Source organism: Leucoraja erinacea, chromosome 27 (genome assembly GCF_028641065.1).
Source record: "Leucoraja erinacea ecotype New England chromosome 27, Leri_hhj_1, whole genome shotgun sequence".
NCBI classification, from domain to species: Eukaryota; Metazoa; Chordata; class Chondrichthyes; order Rajiformes; family Rajidae; genus Leucoraja; species Leucoraja erinaceus.
In genome coordinates this window covers 7,215,562-7,237,125 of record NC_073403.1, presented here as the reverse complement: position 1 = coordinate 7,237,125, position 21,564 = coordinate 7,215,562, and positions in this window count along the sequence as shown.

Genomic DNA, 21,564 nt, shown 5'->3' with positions numbered 1-21,564 from the left:
TTTAAACCGAAGATTGACACAAAAAAGCTGGAGTATCTCAGCGGGTCAGGCAGCATCTCTGGAGGAAAGGAACAGGCGATGTTTCGGGTCGAGACCCTTCTGCCGATATGTGCCTGGACCACCTTTGCAACGAATGAAGGGTAGCACTATTGACACTGATCAATAATGGATAGGTTGGCATTGATAATGAGTTTTGGATAAACACAAATGGGGAAACCAGACCCTCTCTGCGCCCGGACGCTGGTCTTTATTTCGTGATGTAGCCAGTGCTGCATTGAACCCAGGCACGTCAGTCGCATGGAGATTATCACCGCAGTCTCTGTGGAAACTTGCCCGTGGCCTTATCCTGCTGTGTGGATGTACCACCAGATTTGTAACGCCTCCATGCATCGAAGTTTAAATTGTTTTACACCAGAGAGTCAATGATAGGGATTTTTTTTTTTTCAGAGTGGGGTCTGGGGTTCACCAGAAGGTCAGGCCATGCTTTTGGATTTTTGCCAAGTGCCACTTTGCATTGTTCATTCAGAATGAAAATATGGAAATTAAAAGGGGCCCCGCGATCTTTCTGCCAGGTGCTGTGAATTCCCCCGTTCCAACTTTAAACATTCACCATTTAATTTCAATGTCACTCACACTAAGTCCATCGCCATTAAAGACATCTTGATAGGTGGCAATGTTTTGCCACTGCAGGTGGTACTGTACCGATTTCCACAGAACCTTTCACCTTCCCTCGTTAACAGTTACTTTTTTTAATTCCACGTTAGGTTGTAATTGAACGCGATCATAGTTTCCGCAGGCAGGAGGGGAGCTGGAAAGTTACATTTCTGATTTGTTTCCCTTGAACCTCATGTGTTTTAACTTCCACTTTGGGGTGGGGGGGGATGGTCAAAATTGTCGACATCGGTGCTCAGGGGGGGGGGGCAGGAATGTTGGAGGGGGGGGAATGGGGGGGGGGAGGTGTAGGCTAGGGAGAAGTGGGAGGTGTGACTATCACGGAGCATCTGGATACCCACCCACCCGCGCCCACACAGGGCGGACACGGTGGCGCAGCGGTAGAGCTGCTGCTTATGGGGCTGTCCCCTTATGGTAATTCTAGAGCGCTCCCGAGTTTAAAAAAAAATCGAGCTTGTAGTAAGCACGTAGAATGTACGTAGCGGGTACGTCGGAGCGCGGGACGTCGTCTAGTGGCTCGTAACGCTAACGGCAGGTCAGCAGGTACTCGGGAAACGCGGTAAGCTCGGGAAGACCCGTGAAGATTTTTCAACATGTTGAAAAATGTCCACGAGAGCCCCGAGTACCTACAAGCGGCCATTACCGTAAATCTTTACCGTTCGAATCAGAGGAAACTCGGGAGAACTCTTGAATTAGCTCGTACAGTGGGACAGCCCAATTACAGCGCTAGAGCCCCCTGGTTCGATCCTGACCATGGGTGCTGTCTGTACGGAGTTTGTACTTTCTCCCAGTGACCCTGTGGGATTTCCCCGGGTGCTCCGGTTTCGTCCCACATTCCAAAGACGTTGGCTTTGGTAAAATTCTAAATTGTCCCTCCTGTGTGTAGGATAGTCCTAGTGTTTGGGGATCACTGGTCGGCGCAGACTCGTTGGGCCGAAGGGCCTGTTTCCACGCTGTATCTCTAAGCTAAACTAAATCCGCCCTTCTTCTTCCCCTTCTTCCACTATCCCCCCCCCCCCCGCCCTTCTCCCCATCCTCTTCCACCCAAATCCTTTCCTCTAGCTTCACAATTTCTCTTCTCTCCATTTCAGCCATGACTCAATTTCATCTGCTTTTCACCACTGTCCATTCTCCACCCATCTGCAGATTAAAGCCCCCCTCACCAATATCTCATTGAAGACTCTCGGACTATCTTTAAGTTGACCTTACCGGACTTTATCTTGCACGAGATGTGGTTCTCTTCACCGTGGTTCTGCTAATGACGGAAAATTAAGTTTGTGTTCAGCTTAACCCAAATAAGGCACTTTAACTAATGTCTCATGAGATCGGAATATTTTGCAGAAATTCACACGTGTTTACATTGAAACGCAGACCCTGTCGTTGCAGGGATGAATACGGCAGCTGATTTATGTCTTGCAAGTTCTAGATATCAATGATTAATTAACCCATGAGAGCTGGTGCCAGCTGAGGGATGATAATTGATCAAGAAAGCCTTTTACGGACACCAAGTGCTGGAGAAACTCAGCGGGCCAGGCCAGCATCTCTGGAGAACGTGGATAGGTGACGTTTTGGGTCGGGACCCTTCTTCAGACTGATTGAGGGGTGGGGAGAGGGGAAAGAAAGCTGGGCGAGAGGAGAGGCAGGACAAAGAGTGGCAAGTGATAGTTGGACATTGGCGAGGGGGCTGGGGGGGGGGGGGGGGGGGGGGGGGGGGAGGATGATAGGCAGATGGTTGAAACAAAGGACAGAGATTAAAACCAAAGGCTAGAGGCAAAATTATCGAAGAGTTGCAAATTGTGGTCAGAGGTTATGGGGAGAAGGCACGGGAATGGGTTGAGGAAGGAGAGATAGATCAGCCGTGATTGAATGGCAGAGTAGACTTGATGGGCAGAATGGCCTAATTCTGCACCTATAGACAATAGGTGCAGGAACAGGCCATTCGGCCCTTCGAGCCAGCACCGCCATTCAATGCGATCATGGCTGATCATTCCCAATCAGTACCCCGTTGCTGCCTTCTCCCCATATCCCCCGACTCCGCTATTTTTAAGAGCCCGATCTAGCTCTCTCTTGAAAGCATCCAGAGAACCTGCCTCCACCGCCCTCTGAGGCAGAGAATTCCACAGACACACCACTCTCTGTGAGAAAAAGTGTTTCCTCGTCTCCATTCTAAATGGCTTACTCCTTATTCTTAAACTGTGTATGGCCCCTGGTTCTGGATTCCCCCGACATCGGGAACATGTTTCCTGCCTCTGGCGTGTCCAAACCCTTAACAATCTTATATGTTTCAATGAGATCCCCCATCATCCTTCTAAACTCCAGAGTGTACGTTGTATGTTGGCTTTACCTCCCGCTGATGTATAGAAGGCCATAATTCAGCACGTGGGTCCCTGCCTTACAGCGCCAGAGTCGCTGGTCGCTACGGAAGAGCCTGTTTCATGTTGTATCTCTAAAACCTGAACGAAAACTAAATTGTCGACTGCTATAATTTTCGCCCATCACGTCTGATTCCTGTCCACGATATTTGAAACATCCACCAGTGAGAACAACTTTATTCCTGCTAGCCTGTGCCATGACCTACACTGTAAAATATCCCCTCAATCTTCTTTGCGCCAAGGTGATGGATAGGTTTAAAGGGATATGGGCCAAGCGCAGGCAGGTGGGACTAGTGTAGATGGGGCATGTTGACTGGCGTGAGCAAGTTGCCTAGCCGTTGCCTATTTCCTTCGCTCCATAGATGCTGCTGCACCCGCTGAGTTTATCCAGCACTTTTATAAACCCATCAATATGTTTTGTTAACTTATCTGCTTTTAGGGAGGGTGTGATGGCTAATCGCTGAGCAACAGCCCTTCCATTGCCCGTACAAACGGCAAAGAAGGGACTAATCTGAGCCCATCTTATTTTGTATAAAAGCAACCAAAATGTATAATTAAGCAGAATGATTTCCAGGAAAATCATCTCCAATCAATGCGAATCTTCACAAAGCAAAGCGTGCAATCTGTTCACCTCATTCTTCCTGTGAATAATTCACAATCTGCAACTATCAGGTGCGAATCTCCAAAAGTAGAAGCAGTCTCGTGGTGAGAAACAGCAACAACTGGTGTACATATCTTCAGCACCTTTATGCAAAGTGTTTTTTTTTTTGTTAATAACTCTAATCTTAGAATTGAGAAACATAGAAACATAGAAAATAGGTGCAGGAGTAGGCCATTCGGCCCTTCGAGCCTGTACCGCCGTTCAATATTATCATGTGGCTGATCATCCAACTCAGTATCCTGTACCTGCCTGTACCCTGTACAGGCAGGAAACATCTCAGGTGCAAATTTTTGGTGAAACTTGAATTTTGACCTGTGGAATTTGACTGTGGACTGTGGAGGTTCCCACATAGTGGGCAAAATTAGGGGGTAGGCTGCTGACATGGATAGAGAAGTGGTTGGCAGACAGGAAACAAAGAGTAAGGATTAACGGGTCCCTTTCAGAATGGCAGGCAGTGACTAGTGGGGTACCCGCAAGGCTCGGTGCTGGGACTGCAGCTATTTACAATATACATCAATGATTTGGATGAAGGGATTCAAAGTAACATTAGCAAATTTGCAGATGACACAAAACTTGGTGGCAGTGTGCACTGTGAGGATGCAGGGTGACTTGGACAGGTTGGGGGAGTGGGCAGATGCACGGCAGATGAAGTTTAATGCGGATAAATGTGAGGTTATCCACTTTGGTAGCAAAAACAGGAAGGCAGATTACTATCTTGGCGTCAAGTTGGTAAAAGGGGAAGTACAATGGGATCTGGGGTTCCTTGTACATCAGTCTGTTAAAGTAAGCATGCAGGTATAGCAGGCAGTGAAGAAAGCGAATGGCATGTTGGCCTTTATAACAAGAGGAATTGAATATAGGAGCAAAGCGGACCTTCTGCAGTTGTACAGAGCCCCAGTGAGACCACACCTGGAGTATTGTGTGCAGTTTTGGTCCCCTAATTTGAGGAAGGACATTCTTGCTATCGAGGGAGTGCAGAGTAGGTTTACAAGGTTAATTCCCAGGATGGCGGGACTGTCATATGCTGAGAGAATGGAGCGGTTTGGCTTGACAACTCTGGAGTTTAGAAGGATGAGAGGGTATCTCATTGAAACATATAAGATTGTTAAGTGTTTGAAACATGTTCCCGATGTTGGGGGAGTCCAGAACCAGGGGCCACAGTTTAAGAATAAGGAGTAAGCCATTTAGAACGGAGACGAGGAAACACTTTTGCTCACAGAGAGTTGTGAGTCTGTGGAATTCTCTGCCTCAGAGGGCGGTGGAGGCAGGTTCTCTGGATGCTTTCAAGAGAGAGCTATATAGGGCTCTTAAAAATAGCTGAGTCAGGGGATATGGGGAGAAGGCAGGAACGGGGTATAGATTGGGAATGATCAGCCATGATCACATCAAATGACGGTGCTGGCTCGAAGGGCCGAATGGCCTACTCCTGCACCTATTGTCTATTGTTTATTGAATAAAGACGCTTCACTAAAACTGCTTTCGCAAATTCTACCAAACTCTGTCACTTTGGCACAATGTCCCCAATTTGGGCAGCACAGTGGTGCAGCGGTAGAGTTGCTGCCTACCTCTGAGTAGATTAACCTATGGCGAGTGTTTGACGGCACTGGGCCTGTACTTGATGGAGCTTAGAAGAATGAGGGGGGAACCTCATTGAAACATACAAAATCGTGAAAGGCTTGGAAAGAGTGGATGTGGAGAGGATGTTTCCACTAGTGGGAGAGTCTAGGACTAGGAGGTAGATAGATTCTTCATTAGTATAGGTGTCAGAGGTTTGGGAAGAAGGCAGGAGAATGGGGTTAGGAGGGAGAGATAGATCAGCCATGATTGAATGGCACAGTAGACTTGATGGGTCGAATGGCCTAATTCTACTCCTATCACTTATGGCCTTATTGCCTAATGACCTTACAGCGCCAGACCCGGGTTCGATCCTGACCACGGGTGCTGTCTGTACGGAGTTTGTACGTTCTCCCCGTGACTTGAGTGGGTTTTCTCCGGGTACTCTGGTTTCCTCCCCACTACAAAGACGTGCCTGCCCTGCTGAGTTACTCCAGCTTTTTGTGTCTACCTTTGATTTAAACCAGCATCTGCACTTCTTTCCCACACAGTATACCGATGCAGGATAAAGGGAATAACGTTTAGTGCAAGATGAAGTCCAGCAAAGTCCAATTAAAGATAGTCCAAGTGCCTCCAATGAGATAAATGGGCGGTCAGATATGCTCTCTAGCTGGTGATAGGATAGTTCAGATGCCTGACAATAGCTGGGAAGAAACTGTCCCTGAATCTGGAGGTGTGCGTCTTCACACTTCTGTACTTCTTACCTGATGGGAGTGGGGAGAAGAGGTAGTGTCCAGAATGAGACTTTTCCTTGATTATGCTGGTGGACTCGCCAAAGCAGCGTGAAGTGTAGATGGAGTCAATGGAAGGGAGGTTGGTTTGTATGATGGTCTGAGCTCATCACGTCCATCAGGCAAACCAACCTCCCTTCACGACTATTCACTGGCCATTGTAATGCTACACCTTGTACTTGCCCCAGTACCACAGAATTTCACCTGAAAAGACCTGAAGAAGTGGTCCCGACCCGAAACGTCACCTATTCCTTTTCTTCAGAGATGCTGCCTGTCCTGCTGAGTTATGCCAGCATTTTGTGTCTGTCTTGAGACTGATAGGTTTATGATAAGGAAACGTGACTGAATTTGTTAGTTTTTCCACACACTCATCTCACCACTGCCGTCGGGAAGAAGGTACAGGAGCCTGAGAACTCTAACATCCAGGTTCAGGTACAGCTTCTTCCCCACAACCATCAGGCTATTAAACACTCATGTTATGAATTACAATAGACCGCAATACACTATTATTATTATTATTATTACTATTGCACTGTTATTGCTTGAGTTTTGTTATAATATGTATTATGTTTACATATTCTGCTGTGCTGCAACAAGTAAGAATATCATTGTTCTATCTGGGATACATGACAATAAAACACTCGTGACTCCTTGCCCATAATGAATGAACCAGCCACTGTGTGAAACAAACAAGCATCGCTAACAACTTGCATGGATGATGTTTGTGACTTTCAAACCCTGTTGCTTCCTGCCATTGTCACTTGTGAAGTAATCTAGATCTGCACTGTCCGCATCAATAGTCGAGAGCCAAGAGTGTTTTATTGTTTAAGAAGGAACTGCAGATGCTGGAAAATCGAAGGCTGACAAAAGCGCTGGAGAAACTCAGCGGGTGCAGCAGCATCTATGGAGCGGAGGAAATAGGCAACGTTTCGGGCTCGAAACCCTTCCTCAGACTGATGAAGGGTTTTCGAGCCGAAACGTTGCCTATTTCCTGCTGCTGCACCCGCTGAGTTTCTCCAGCACTTTTGTCTACCAGTGTTTTATTGTCATGTGTCCCAGATAGAACAATGAAATTCTTACTTGCAGCAGCACAACACAATGTGTAAATGCACTGTAAATAAATATAATAAACAAAAAAAAGTTCAGTGTGTGTGTATATACATACACATATATATATATATATATATATATATACTCGCATATATACATACAGGATTACACACACACACATATATGTGTATATATATAGATATATGGACAATATATACACACACACACACACACACACACACACACACACACACACACACACACACACACACACACACACACAAACATATCTACACATGAAAAAAAAAAACAAACAATAGTGCAATAATAGTCTATGTAGTTCGGGGCATATTTGGAGGTTGTAGTGTTTAAAAGCCTAAAGGCTACAAGGAAGAAGCTGTTCCTGAACCTGGACGTTACAGCTTTCAGGCTCCTGTATCTTCTGAACATCAGTTTCAATGTTGGGCAGACCCCCATCTCTGAGTTCTGACGTGAAAGAATATCCCACTCTGTGGTCTGTTAACACTGCTCCGACAGTATTCATTGCTAGGCACGGAGATTAGCATGCCGCCGTTGAATCGAATTGAAACATACAGTGTGAAGTCAGGCCTTTCGGCCCACCGAGTCCATGCTGACCATCGATCATCCCCATCACGTTGGTTCTACGTTATCTCACTTTTGCATCCACTCCCTAAACACCAGCGGCAATTGACAGACCCACAAACCCCACTCCTCTTTGGGAAGTGAAGGGAAACCGGAGCACCTGGAGAGAGTGGAAGCGGCGAGGATGTTTCTACTAGTGGGAGAGTCTAGGACCAGGGGCCATAGCCTCATAATAAAAGGATGCAGCATTAGGAAGGGGATGAGGAGGATTTTCTTTAGTCAGAAGATGGTGAATCTGTGGAATTCTTTGCCACGGAAGGTTGTGGAGGCCAAGTCGATGGATATTTCAAGGCAGAGATTGATAGATTCTTGGTTAGTGCAGGTGTCAGGGGTTATGGGGAGAAGCAGGAAATAGGGTTGAGAGGGAAAGATAGATCGATGTAACTGTGATTGAGTGGCGGAGTAGACTTGTCGGCCTAATTCTGCTCAACTAATTTATGAACATAAACTTACAGTATAAACACTTACAGGAGAAATCCACGCGGTCACGCGGTGAGAACGTGCAAACTCCACACGGGCAGCACCCGAGGTCAGGATCGAACCTGGGACATTGGCGCTGTGAGGCAGCAACACTACCAGTTGGCACACTGTGTCTGGTATGCACAACCGTTTATCTTCGTAAATGAACAAGTACGTGTCTTGGTGAGACCACACCTGGAGTATTGCGTACAGTTTTGGTCTCCAAATCTGAGGAAGGACATTATTGCCATAGAGGGAGTGCAGAGACGGTTCACCAGACTGATTCCTGGGATGTCAGGACTGTCTTATGAAGAAAAACTGGATAGACTTGGTTTATACTCTCTAGAATTTAGGAGATTGAGGGGGGATCTTATAGAAACTTACAAAATTCTTAAGGGGTTGGACAGGCTAGATGCAGGAAGATTGTTCCCGATGTTGGGGAAGTCCAGGACAAGGGGTCACAGCTTAAGGATAAGGGGGGAATCCTTTAAAACCGAGATGAGAAGAACTTTTTTCACACTGAGAGTGGTGAATCTCTGGAACTCTCTGCCACAGAGGGTAGTTGAGGCCAGTTCATTAGCTATATTTAAGAAGGAGTTAGATGTGGCCGGACCTTGTGGCTAAGGGGATCAGGGGGTATGGAGAGAAGGCAGGTACGGGATACTGAGTTGGATGATCAGCCATGATCATGTTGAATGGCGGTGCAGGCACGAAGGGCCAAATGGCCTACTCCTGCACCTAATTTCTATGTTTCTATGTTTTACGTGAGGAGTGGTTGCTTTATGACCAAACAATATTTACGGCAGGGTGGGCCGATGGTGCAGCGGTAGAGTTGCTGCCTTACAGCGCCAGGGACCTGGGTTCAATCCTGACCACGGGTGCTGTCTGTACGAACTTTGTACATTCTCCCGGGTTTTCTCCGGGTGCTCCGGTTTCCTCCCACACTACAAAGACGTGCAGGTTTGTAGGTTAATTGTAAATTGTCCCTAATGTGTAGGAAAGTGTTAGTGTGCGGGGATCGCTGGTCGGCGCGGACCCGGTTAGCCGAAGGGCCTGTTTTCGCGCTGTATCTCTAAACTAGACTAAACTAATTTCTGCCCTTGTTTTAAGGGTGGAATCTTTGCTGCTGCCTTTAGACTATGGTTCATAAGTACATACGTACACTGTCTGGCACAGTCTGGCACTTTTTGCTGACATTTCTATTGAACGTAATCTGCCAAGCCAGATCATATTTGAGATACAGTGAAGGTGGCGGAGTGATGGGTGGAACAAAGAGACTGTGCCTGATGGTGTGAGACCAAATGAGTACATGTGCCAGTTTGAGGCATATTCTGCTTCTTGGACTGTGTTAAGTGTTTCTAATACTTGGGCTGTCAGATTTGTCCACGGAGAGAAGAACTCCTGGAGAGAGAAACATTGCATCAAAATGGCAGACGGAGCAGATTAGGTCAACGCTGTGCCACAGCTGGTAGAGCTGCTGCCTCACAGTGCCAGAGGCCCGCGTTCGATCCTGACCTCGGATGCTGTCTGTGTGGAGTTTGCACGCTCTCTCTCTGACCGTCTGGGTTTCCTCTCTGCGCTCCCGTTTCATAGAGTTACATAGAAACTAGGTGCAGGAGGAGGTCATTCGGCCCTTCGAGCCAGCACCACCATTCATTGTGATCATGGCTGATCGTCCCCAATCAATAACCCGTGCCTGCCTTCTCCCCATATCTCTTGACTCCACTAGCCCCTAGAGCTCTAACTAACTCTCTTGTAAATCCATCCAGTGATTTGGCCTCCACTGCCCTCTGTGGTAGGGAATTCCATAAATTCACAACCCTCTGGTGAAAAGGTTTTTTCTCACCTCAGTCTTAAATGACCTCCCCTTTATTCTAAGTCTGTGGCCCCTGGTTCTGGACTCGCCCAACATTGGGAACATTTTTCCTGCATCTAGCTTGTCCAGTCCTTTTATAATTGTATATGTTTCTATAAGATCCCCCTCATCCTTCTAAACTCCAGTGAATACAAGGCTAGTCTTTTCAATCCTTCCTCATATGACCATCCCGCCATCCCAGGGATCAATCTTGTGAACCTACGCTGCACTGCCTCAATCACAAGGATGTCCTTCCTCAAATTAGGAGACCAAAACTGGACACAATACTCCAGATGTGGTCTCACCAGAGCCCTGTACAACTGCAGAAGAACCTCTTTACTCCTATACTGAAATCCTCTTGTTTCCTCCCACATCCCAAAGACGTGCTGGTTTGTAGGTTGATTGGTCCTCTGTCAATTGCGGCTAGTGTTTAGGGAATGGGTACAGGAGTGGGATAGCATAGAACTCGTGTGAAGGAGTGGCCGATGGCCGGTGTGGAATTGAGGGGCCGAAAGGCCTGTTTCCATGTTGCATCTTTTAATCAATCCGTGGCTGTCAGAAATAGCTCATTCTAATACAGACAGAAAAGAAAGAAATTGCAGAGAATTGTGGACGCAGCCCAGACCATCACACAAACCAACTTCCCTTCCAGTGAATCCATCTACACCTCACGCTGCCTCGGCAAGGCCATCAGCAGAATCAAAGATGAGTCCCATTCCATTTTCTCCCCTCTCCCATCAGGGAAGAAGTAGAAATGTGAAAACGCACACCTCCAGATTCAGTTTCTTCCCAGCTGTTATCAGGCAACTGAATCATCTATCACCAACTAGAGAGCAGTTCTGAGCTACTGTCTACCTCATTGGGGGCACTCGAACTAGCTTTAATTGGACTTTATCTCATTCTAATCATTATCCCCTTCATCATGTATCTGTACACTGTGGACGGCTCGATTGTAATCATGTGTTGTCTTTCCGCTGACTGGTTAGCTTGCAACAAAAGCTTTTCACTGTACCTCAGTACACGTGACAATAAACCAAGAGGAGTTCTTCACGGTTGACGTTCCTGGAAGGGGAGTGGCAGTTAGTTCAACAAGAAATGATTATTTTTTTAATATAAAAAAGTTGTAGATGAGAGAAATCTGAAATAATATCCGAAATACTGGATTATCTACCTTTGGTTCAGATTTTCACCTGTTGCAACTTGATCTGGCCTATATATGGCTTGAAATCCACCTATGTGCTTGAGCCTTAATAGCCTCTAATGGATAGACTGTAAAACAAAATATTACGTGATGTACAGTTGTGAATAGATGGTAAAGATAGAATGCAGAGAAAGTGATTGATATTGGCATTGGTTATTACTTATTCTTATCACATGCGCCTAGATACAGTGAAAAGCTTTTGTGTGTGCTATCCAATTAGATCAGATAATACCACACGGGAATGCATTCGAGCCAATATACAAAGCCAAGGAGAAAGATACCAAAGTGTAGAATATAGCATCGTAGCGTTGCAGTTCCAGAGGGAAAAAGTGCAATGTCTGCTATGCAGGTAGGTTGGAAGATTGGGGATTACACCATAACCTATTGGCAAATCATTCAGTAGTCTGATAACAGAGGGGAAGAAGCTGTTCCTGAGTCTGGTGGTATATTCTTTCAAGCTTTTGTACCTTCTGCCTGATAGGAATGCGGAGAAGAGGCACGGTGGCGCAGCGGTAGAGTTGCTGCCTTACAGCACCAGAGAACGGGTCCGATCCCAACCACGTTCTCCCCGTTGTTCCTGCGTGGGCTTTCTCCGGGTGCTCCAGTTTTCTCCCACACTCCAAAGACGTACAGGGTTGTAGGTTAATTGGCTTTGGTAAATTGTCCCTAGTGTGTAGGATAGTCCTGGTGTATGTGGATTGCTGGTCGGCCTGTTTTTGAGCTGTATCTCTAAACTAACCTAAAAACTACACTACACTACACTACACTGCACTACACTGCACTACACTACACTGCACTACACTACACTACACTACACTACACTACACTACACTGCACTACACTGCACTACACTACTGCACTGCACTACACTACACTACACTACACTACACTACACTACACTACACTACACTACACTGCACTACACTACACTACACTGCACTACACTACACTACACTACACTACACTACACTGCACTGCACTACACTACACTACACTACACTGCACTGCACTACTACACTGCACTACACTACACTGCTCTACACTGCTCTACACTGCTCTACACTACACTACACTACACTACACTACCCTGCTCTACACTCCACTGCACTGCTCTACACTACACTACACTGTTCTACACTGTTCTACACTGTTCTACACTGTTCTACACTGTTCTACACTGTTCTACACTGCACTACACTGCTCTACACTACACTGCACACTGTTCTACACTGTTCTACACTGTTCTACACTACACTACACTACACTACACTACACTACACTACACTACACTACACTGCTCTACACTACACTACACTGCTCTGCACTGCTCTACACTGCTCTGCACTGCTCTACGCTGCTCTACGCTGCTCTACACTGCTCTACACTGCTCTACACTACACTAAACTAGTTCAAGTTCAAGTTCAAATTCGTGAGTTTATTGTCATGTGCCCAGAAAAGGACAATGAAATTCTTGCTTTGCTTCAGCACACAGCACATAGTAGGCATTTACTACAAAACAGATCAATGTGTCTATACCTCTCTCTCTCTCACACCTCCCGCTGCTGAAAGACTGATCCATGCCTTCATCTCCTCCCGACTGGACTATTGCAACTCACTTCTCCTTGGCATCAGCTCCACCTACATCAACTGACTCCAACTGGTCCAGAACGCAGCCGCCCGACTCATCACCCACACCAAATCCTGGCATCACATCACTCCAGTCCTCAAACAACTTCTCTGGCTTCCCATCTCCCACCGGATCACCTACAAAATCCTGGTCCTCACCTACAAAGCCCTCCACCATCTGCCCCCCCCCATATCTCACTGACCTCCTCTCCCCCTACCAACCCTCACGGTCCCTCAGATCCACATCAGCCGGTCTCCTCTCCATCCACAAGTCCAACCTCCGCAGTTTTGGGGACAGAGCCTTCTCCAGGGCAGCTCCCAGGCTCTGGAACTCCCTCCCCCAACTGATCCGCAATTCCGTGTCCCTCACCATCTTCCAGTCCCGCCTCAAGACCCATCTCTTCACCTCTGCCTATCCTTAGCCCCACGTCCCCCTCCCTTTTCATCTGTGCATTAATTGCCTCATATTGTGTTTTGTATTGAATTCTGTCTTTACTTTGTGTACTAGTCATGTCTCTACTATTTATTTCATTCCCCTTACATGTTTTTCCTCTACCTGCTAAATTTTTGTAAGGTGTCCTTGAGACACTTGAAAGGCGCCCATAAATAAAATTTATTATTATTATTATTATATACTATAATATATACACACATGAATAAATAAACTGATCAAGTGCAAATAACAGATAATGGGCTATTAATGTTCAGAGTTTTGTCCGAGCCAGGTTTAATAGCCTGATGGCTGTGGGGAAGTAGCTATTCCTGAACCTGGTCGTTGCAGTCTTCTGGCTCCTGTACCTTCTACCTGAGTGAGTGGCCAGGATGGTGTGGGTCTTTGATGATACGGCCAGCCTTATTGAGGCAGCGGCTGCGATAAATCCCCTCGATGGAAGGGGATGGATGGAACTAAACTAAAGAGGGAAGGACAGAGATGAGAAAGTGTCTTGACTGTGTTGACTAGTAATACTGTTGGGGCAACAAATGAACTATTTGCGATCCTTCAACCAACATCACTCAAAAAAACAAATGACGCAGCGAGTGACCTCAATGCTTGGGCGAGAGTTTGCAGTCTGACAGACATTTTTCTTGCATGGTGGAATGGCTGCATATCTGGGGTTCTCAGAAAAAAATCTGACACATGAACTATGCTTCTCGTGCTGCCTAGCCTGCTGAGTTTTCACAGTGTTTCTCTCTTGTGCTTCACACATCAAAAATAATTCATTGGCTGTGATATCCTGTGGTCAATGAAGGCATTTCATAAATGCAAGAAAGTGCCCCATTAAGTGACATTTTAGCAGCGAGTTTAGTTGAGGGGGGAGTTTGACATCAGCTTAAATATAACACCTGCTGGGAATGTTAGTGGAAGAGGTGGGGGAGATAGAAAGCATAAATTTCTAAGAGAAGGCCAATGTTTTCACATGTGCCACCCGATAGATTTGCTGAACATTTACTCCTAATTACAATCATCAATCACGGTTATCCTTACTTCTCCGTAGATGCTGCCTGACCCTTCGGTGTCAACGTTCTACAGTTCCTTCTTACACAAGTGATGGGTGGATACAGGTGAGGGGTGGGTTCGCTTGCCACTTGGGTGGAGCTGGTGTCAAAAGCAAGAGATGAATGCACAGAGTCTCTTGCCCAGAGTAGGGGAGTTGAGGATCAGAGGACATTGGTTTAAGGTGAAGGGGAAAAGATTTAGTCGGAATCTGAAGGGGTAACTTTTTCGCACCAAGGGCAGTGGGTGTATGGAACAAGCTGTCAGAGGGGTTGTTGAGGCTGGGACTTTCCCAATGTTTAAGAAGCAGTTAGGCAGGAACATGGATAGGACAGGTTTGGTGGGATATGAAACAAAAGTTGGCAGGTGGGACGTGTAGCTGGAACATGTTGGTGGGTGTGGGCGAGTTGGGCCGAAGGGCCTGTTTCCACACTGTATCACTATGAAAAGGAGGCCATAGGGTGGCCGAACCTTCTTTTGCAGTCTGTTTGAGAGGATGCTCATCCTAATCATTTACATCCTTTCCCAGTCAACGCTATTATCCACCTGTTGAAGATATGAGTGCGCACACCAACCCAGTTTATATATGACACTTGAGGCCCACTACTTGAAGCAGTGGTTCTCCCTGTGAGAGATTATGCTTGTACTGTAAAGGGCCCGTCCCACTTGGCGCCATCATTTATGCTTCACGATGCACGACGCGCGTGACGTGACACGCACGTGATGCGCGCATGGTGCACATTACGTTCGCATGGTGCGCATTACGCCTGCGCATTACATGCGCATGGCAGCTGATGACATAGGCAGTGACACGTGGTCACGCACGGCGTTGCAGGATTTTGTGATGTACAAAATCTTTGCGCGCCATCTGCGTGCCGCGCAAATGACGGCCAAGTGGGACAGGCCCTTAAGTTTCTACTTTGCATGTGACTTCACAAAATGCAACAGCTCTTCAGAAGTCAGTTCCCGTAAGGCATGGAATTCAATATGGACTTGAGTGAAATTTCACTCAAGCGAACTTCGGCACAGTGGTGCAGCGGTAGAGTTGCTGCCTCACAGCGCCAGACACCTGGGTTTGATCCCGACTATGGGCGCTGTCTGTACGGAGTTTGTACGTTCTCCCCTTGACCCACGTGGGTTTTCTCCGAGATCTTCGGTTTCCTCCCACACTCCGAAGACGTACAGGTTTGTAGGTTAATTGGCTTGGAATAATTGTAAATTGTCCCCAGTGAGTGTACGATTGTGTTAGTGTGCGTGAATCGCTGGTCGGCGAGGACTCGGTGGGCCGAAGGGCTTCTTTCCACTCTTCTTTAGGTATGTGAAGAGGAAAAAATTAGTTCAGACCAAAGTAGGACCCTTGAAGACTGAAAAAGGTGAATTTATTATGGGGAGTAAGGAAATGGCAGACGAGTTGAACAGGTACTTTGGATCCGTCTTCACTCAGGAGGACAAGATTGAACAAATTTAATCCAAATATATCCGCCACTTGTGATAAATGTCTAGCCCAAAAGGCAACTATAACACACTCCTTAGTTTCCTGCATAAAACTTTATAGATTTTGGAATGATATTTTTGAAATATTTACAAAATTATTCAAGACAAGAATGGAACCTAATACTGAAATGATTATATTTGGTGTAATGGAAGATGGGAATAAATTGAACACATCTCAAAATCTATTCCTTAACTATGGTTTAATAATAGCAAAACAATTAATACTTAAATTTTGGAAGGGTACATCAATACCAACGGCTGCGACCCGACTCCGGTGGATGGTGACACCGGGAGCTCGCGGGTCCCCGGTGGGAGATCGCTTTACCATCGTGGAGCTGGGGCGTGGAGAGTTCGGAGCGTGGGGCCCCGGCAACGGCGACTTCTCCCGCTCGAATTGCGGGGTTGAAAGTGACCTGGAGCAGGGCCTTACATCGCCCGGCGCGGCTTTAAATGGCCACGGACTTGCTAGCGCCCGCCGGGGGCTTTGACTTTGACTTCTAGAGCGGAATGCAGAGCAGGGGAGAGACAAGACTTTGCCTTCCATCACAGTGAGGAGGAGATTCACTGGGATGGATGTTTGTGTACATTGTGTAGGTGTGTGTCTTGGTTCTTTTCTTGTATGACTGCAGAAACCAAATTTCGTTTGAACTTCATGTGAGGTTCAAATGACAAATAAACGGTATTGTATTGTATTGTATTGAGAGAGAAAACAGGGAATTATAGACCAGTTAACCTGACATCGGTGGTGGGGAAGATGCAGGAGTCAATTATAAAAGATGAGATAGCTGCACATTTGGATAGCAGTAACAGGATTGGTTCGAGTCAGCATGGATTTACAAAGGGGAAATCGTGCTTGACTAATCTTCTGGAATTGTTAGAGGATGTAACTAGGAAAATGGACAAGGGAGAGCCAGTGGATGTAGTATACCTGGACTTTCAGAAAGCATTTGATAAGGTCCCACATAGGAGATTAGTGGGCAAAATTAGGGCACATGGTATTGGGGGTAGAGTGCTGACATGGATAGAGAAGTGGTTGGCAGGCAGGCAACAACGAGTAGGGATTAACGGGTCCCTTTCAGAATGGCAGGCAGCGACTAGTGGGGTACCGCAAGGCTCGGTGCTGGGACCGCAGCTATTTACAATATACATCAATGATTTGGATGAAGGGATTCAAAGTAACATTAGCAAATTTGCAGATGACACAAAGCTGGGTGGCAGTGTGAACTATGAGGAGGTTTGAGAATGCAGGGTGACTTAGACGGGTTGGGGGAGTGGGCAGATGCATGGCAGATGGAGTTTAATGTGGATAAATGTGAGGTTTTCCACTTTGGTTTCAAAAACAGGAAGGCCGATTACTATCTAAATGGCATTGTTGGGAAAAGGGGAGTACAACAGGATCTGGGGGTCCTTGTACATCAGTCAATGAAAGTAAGCATGCAGGTACAGCAGGCAGTGACGAAAGCGAATGACATGTTGGCCTTTAAAAAAGAGTTGAGTATAGGAGCAAAGAGGTCCTTCTGCAGTTGTACAGAGCCCTAGTGAGACCACACCTGGAGTATTGTGTGCAGTTTAGATCCTCCAATTTGAGGAAGGACATTCTTGCTATTGAGGGAGTGCAGCATAGGTTTACAAGGTTAATTCCCGGGATGGCGGGACTGTCATATGCTGAGAGAATGGAGCGGCTGGGCTTGTACACTCTGGAGTTTAGAAGGATGAGAGGTAGTCTCATTGAAACATATAAGATTGTTAAGGGTTTGGACACGCTAGAGGCAGGAAACATGTTCCCGATATTGGGGGAGTCCAGAACCAGGGGCCACCATTTAAGAATAAGGGGTAAGCCATTTAGAACGGAGACGAGAGAGTTGTGAGTCTGTGGAATTCTCTGCCTCAGAGGTCGGCGGAGGCCGGTTCTCTGGATACCTTCAAGAGAGCTAGATAGGGCTCTTAAAGATAGCGGAGTCAGGGGATACGAGGAGAAGGCAGGAACGAGGTACTGATTGGGGATGATAAGCTATGATCATATTGAATGGCGGTGCTGGCACGAAGGGCCGAATGGCCTACTCCTGCACCTATTGTCTATTGTCTGTATCTCTAAACTAAACTAAACTAAACTTTTCAGCAAATTTGACTCTATAAGACCCATGTGTCAAGAAACTGATGCAGGTGCGTTTTACAGCACCATGTTAGTCTGCCATTTCAATGTCCCATAACATTTCTCGGTGGCATCTGATGATGCTTCAGAAGCTGTGAGTTGAGTAAAATAGAGACTTTTCAAAAGGCACAAAGGGTCCACCAACACCAATAAAGGGAAAATATGGGTTGAGGTGTTGAACTGAATATGACTGTATATAGATATGTATTTTCAGTTTTTATTTCAGAATTCCAGTTTCTTTTTATTAATCACTCATAACCCAAGTTGTTGGCAACTTTCTAAGTTTGAACTATGCATTTGTGCAGACAGAGACAATTACTAATTTAGTAGGTAGATAAACGTTTTCGGGCCGAAACCCTTCTTCAGACTACGAAACCCTTCCCAGTCTGAAGAAGGGTTTCGGCCTGAAATGTTGCCTATTTCCTTCGCTCCATAGATGCTGCTGCACCCTCTGAGTTTCTCCAGCACTTTTGTCTACCTTCGATTTTCCAGCATCTGCAGTTCCTTCTTAAACTAATTTAGTAGGTTTACCGCCAACCGTTAATAAAGAATAATCAAAAGAGCACAGACAGGAAAAGTCAACCCAGAAGTCAGACGTTAACACAATCTGTTGTAACTGCTGTAGGAAATTCAGGAGATACTTTTTGTTACATGCAGTGTGCGGAACTTGATGTCACATTGAAGTGATATCTCTTCACTGAAGTGAATACGTTCAAAGAATTGAATTAAATCAGAAAATGCAAATTAATTTGACAAGAATTGACAACAAATGGGTTTGGGTGGTGCAACGGTAGAGTTGCTGCCTCACAGTGCCGGAGACCCGGGTTTGATCCTGACTACGGGTGCTGTCTGTATGGAGTTTGCACGTACTCCCCGTGAATTGTATGGGTTTTCTCCAGGATCTCCGGTGTTCTCCGACGCTCCAATGACGTACAGAGTTGTAGGTTAATTGGCTTGGTATCATTGTAAATTGTCCCCAGTGTGCAGGATAGTGTTAATGTGCGGGGGATTGCTGGTCGGTGCAGACTGGCTGGGGCGAAGGGCCTGTTTCCGGGCTGTATCTCTAAACTAAACTAAACTAAACGATAGATGGGTGGAAGGAGGCTTGCATAACGCATGAACGTCAACACGAAGCTGTTGTGCCGACTGGTCTTTGTTGTGATTTCTGAATAATATGTAACAATGTGGTCAAAGCGCCTGAAAATATAATTGCTATTTAATTACTTAGATTGGTGGTGAAGCTAATCCAGGTTCAAAGCAGAATTCTCATCTACCCCTCCCAGCAGGAAGTTGGCTGTCGTGCCTTGTACGGTGCTTGTACGAGACATGGTTTACTAATCGGATATTGCATTGTGTCTTGTTCTCACCTCCAATTTAGATTCCATCCGTCGTTATGTAATTGTGGGTGTTATGTGTAGCACAAAGCACCTGGGAGGGGTTAGAGACCTTATCTGTTCGTGCCATTAGCTTCAAATTCGCAATCATATTGAATACTTTGTTTAAGAAACAACTGCAGATGCTGGAAAAATCGAAGGTAGACAAAAATGCTGGAGAAACTCAGCGGGTGAGGCAGCATCTATGGAGAGAAGGAATAGACAACGTTTCGGGTAGAGACCCTTCTCTAGACTGATGTCGGGGGGGGGGAGGGGAAGAAAGGAAGAGGCTGAGACAGTAGGCTTGTGGGAGAGCTGGGAAGGGGAGGGGAAGGAGGGAGAAAGTAAGGACTACCTGAAATTAGAGAAGTCAATGTTCATACCACTGGGGTGTAGACTACCCAAGCAAAATATGAGGTGCTGCTCCTCCAATTTGCGCTGGGCCTCACATCTCATTCTAGCAGTGACAGCCACAATTTGCATTACTAGTCGAATGAGCAGAGTGTTAGCTGGCAGTGGGAGGCTGTTTACAAGTTCAGATTGCATTTAACACGTTTAGTCTTCTCGCCAATCCTGAATTCATATCGGGGTATTATTTGTTTGATTGTAAACAAGCAGTGGCTGTGTATTGATTTCTGTGATTGACTCTGGCCCAGGACGGAAAGGTCGGGGAGGGGGAGTTGAAGTGCTGAGCCACCGGGAGATCAGGGTTATTGTTGGTGTTGGTGTTGGGCAAAGCGATCGCCAAGCCTGTGCTTGGTCTCATCGATGTGGAGCAGCTGACACCTGGAACGGTGGATGCCGTAGATGAGGTTGGAGGAGGTGCAGGTGAACCTTTGACGCACCTGGAAAGACTGCTTGGGTCCTTGGATGGAGTCAAGGGGGGAGGTAAAGGGACAAGTGTAGCATTTCCTGAGGTTGCAAGGGAAAGTAAATACTTTTGTAACTTGTTCAAGAAGGAACTGCAGATGTTGGAAGATCGAAGGTACACAAAATTGCTGGAGAAACTCAGCGGGTGCAGCAGCATCTATGGAGCGAAGGAAATAGGCGACGTTTCGGGCCGAAACCCTTGTCGGTGCCCTCTATGTGTCGACTCTTTGCATACTTGAACTGTATGCAAACAAAAATCTCACTGTACCAAGGAGCAATACAGTAGCAATCAATGAATCAATGAATCAATTCAATTCATTCTACGTAAGTGCAAGACAGGGTCGAGAGCATTGGATGCAACAAAGACCTCATGGCCAGAAACGTCCCAGCTGTAGTACTGAATACCTACTCTCCAGAACTAGTTCTAACTCTAAGCATGCTGTGCTAGTACATGCATACAATGAAATCCACCCGATAATGTGAAGAAATTCACTAGGATTATCCTGTTCATAAAAAGCAGAACAAATCAAATCATGTTCATTACTGAGACACAAGGAACTTCTGATGCTGGATTCTTCAGCTGCTGGAGAAACTCAGCAGGTCAGGCAGCATCTGTGGAGGGAGATGGATAGACAATGTTTTGGGTCGGGACCTTTCTTCACACTTTGAAGCATCAATTGTCCACTTCCCTTCACTGAGGCTGCGTGACCTGCTGAGTTTCTTCAGGCTAATTACTGCTCAACAGAGTATTCTCAATCACCAACAACATGATGGAAAATGCCATTAATGGTTCCAATTGGCACTAATCCTTAGACTGGTGGTAAGCTAATCCAGGTTCAAAGCAGAATTCTCATCTACCCCTCCCAGCAGGAAGTTGGCTGTCGTGCCTTGTACGGTGCTTGTACGAGACATGGTTTACTAATCGGATATTGCATTGTATCTTGTTCTCACCTCCAATTTAGATTCCATCCGTCGTTATGTAATTGTGGGTGTTATGTGTAGCACAAAGCACCTGGGAGGGGTTAGAGACCTTATCTGTTCGTGCCATTAGCTTCTAATTCGCAATCATATTGAATACTTTGTTTAAGAAACAATGCTGGAAAAATCGAAATTAGACAAAAATGCTGGGGAAACTCAGCGGGTGAGGCAGCATCTATGGAGAGACGGAATAGACAACGTTTCGGGTAGAGACCCTTCTCTAGACTGATGTCGGGGGGGAGGGGAAGAAAGGAAGAGGCTGAGACAGTAGGCTTGTGGGAGAGCTGGGAAGGGGAGG